This window comes from Odocoileus virginianus, chromosome 15, assembly GCF_023699985.2.
Source record: "Odocoileus virginianus isolate 20LAN1187 ecotype Illinois chromosome 15, Ovbor_1.2, whole genome shotgun sequence".
Lineage (NCBI taxonomy): Eukaryota > Metazoa > Chordata > Mammalia > Artiodactyla > Cervidae > Odocoileus > Odocoileus virginianus.
In genome coordinates, this window is record NC_069688.1 from 33,549,076 (window position 1) to 33,551,220 (window position 2,145).

General features: G+C 35.3%; 1 non-coding gene across 1 annotated transcript; it reads right to left on the bottom strand.

Annotated features, from left to right (window-relative positions):
• Positions 1–627: 627 nt before the first annotated feature.
• Positions 628–739, bottom strand: LOC139038555 (U6 spliceosomal RNA). Its single transcript, XR_011491595.1, has one exon. It is a non-coding gene; the product is annotated as a U6 spliceosomal RNA (small nuclear RNA).
• Positions 740–2,145: the final 1,406 nt, after the last annotated feature.

The window sequence follows — 2,145 nt, forward strand, 5'->3', positions numbered from 1 at the left end:
CTCCAGCATTTATTGCTTGTAGACTTTTGGGTAGCAGCCATCCTGACTGGCGTGTAATGGTACCTCATTGTGGTTTTGATTTGCATTTCTCTGATAATGAGTGATGTTGAGCATCTTTTCATGTGTTTTTTTGCCATCTGTATGTCTTCCTTGGAGAAATGTCTGTTTAGTTCTTTGGCCCATTTTTTGATTGGGTCATTTCTTTTTCTGGAGTTGAGCTGGAGGAGTTGCTTGTGTATTTTTGAGATTAATCCTTTGTTTGTTGCTTTGTTTGCTATTATTTTCTCCCAATCTGAGGGCTGTCTTTTCACCTTGCTTATAGTTTCCTTTGTTGTGTAGAAGCTTTTAAGTTTCATTAGGTCCCATTTGTTTATTTTTGCTTTTGTTCCTAATATTCTGGGATGTGGGTCATAGAGGATCCTGCTGTGGTTTATGTCGGGGAGTGTTTTGCCGATGTTCTCCTCTAGTAGGAGTTTTATAGTTTCTGGGCTTACATTTAGATCTTTAATCCGTTTTGAGTTTATTTCTGTGTATGGTGTTAGAAAGTGTTCTAGTTTCATTCTTTTACAAGTGGTTGACCAGTTTTCCCAACACCACTTGTTAAAGAGGTTGTCTTTTTTCCATTGTAAAAATATGGAACGCTTCACGAATTTGCGTCATTTGTCATCCTTGCGCAGGGGCCATGGTAATCTTCTCTGTATCATTCCAATTTTAGTATATGTGCTGCCAAAGCGAGCACCACTCCAGTATTCTTGTCTGGAGAATCCCAAGGACAGAGAAGCCTGGCAGGCTACAGTCCATGGGGTTGCAAAGAGTTGGACACAACTGAGTATCTAACAACACAACATATATACCTATAACTTACATAATATTGTACATTAACTATACCACCATAAAATATATACATACTTGTTTGACAAAAGGCTGAAATTCAAGATATACATAGAGTTCACAAAACTCAATAATAAAATAAACAACTAACCCAAGGTAAAATGTTTGAAAAGACATTTCACGAAAGAAGATATATGAATAACCTATAGTCATATGAAAATCTGTTCAACATCATTCACCACATTATGAAAATTAAAATTGTAAAAAATATAGTATACTAATGCATATATATGGAATTTAGAAAGATGGTAATGATGACCCTATATGCAAGACAGAAAAAGAGACACAGATGTGTAGAACAGACTTTTGGACTCTATGGGAGAAAGCGAGGGTGGGATGATCTGAGAGAACAGCATCGAAACATGTATATTATCAAGTGTGAAACAGACCACCAGCCCAGGTTGGATGCATGAGACAAGTGCTTGGGGCTGGTGCAGTGGGAAGACCCAGAGGGATGGGATGGGTAGGGAGGTGGGAGGGGGGTTCAGGATGGGGAACACATGTAAATCCATGGCTGATTCAAGTCAATATATGGCAAAAACCACTACAATATTGTAAAGTAATTAGCCTCCAACTAATAAAAATAATTGGGGAAAAAATAAAATAAAATTTAAAAAACAAACCACTGAACACCTACTAGAATGGCTAAAATTAAGGACTATAAACACCAAATCTTGGTGAGGATGTGGAACAAATGAAACTCTTTTACATTGTTGGTAGGATTCCCATAATTTTCCATCACTTTGGAAAATGGCCTGGCAATTTCACATGAAACTAATCATGTACAAATTCTATGACTCAGCAACTCCACTTCCAGATAGATATTTACCCAACAGACATAAAAGTATGTTAACAAAAAGAGCGTGTATAATAATGTTCACAATAGCTTTATTCATATTTGCCCCAAAATGTCTCAACTGTTCACCTATATGAGAATGGATAAAGAAATTATGGGATATTTATATAATATGTACTGTATCTCTCTGTCTAAAAAGAAATGAATTATTGGTACATGAGAAAATGTGAATATATGTAAAAAATTATACTGAGTGAAATAAGCCTTACATTCTATAAAATAGACCACATAATGTCTATATACTGCATGATGTCATATTTATTAAAACTGAAAATTTAATTTATGGTAGAGTTGATATGCATACTATTCAAATGGTGGAGTGTTCATAATTAAAAAAGAAAATCAACCTACCTGCTCTTTTACTTGATATGCTAGAAGGAGTATTGATATCCTTACAT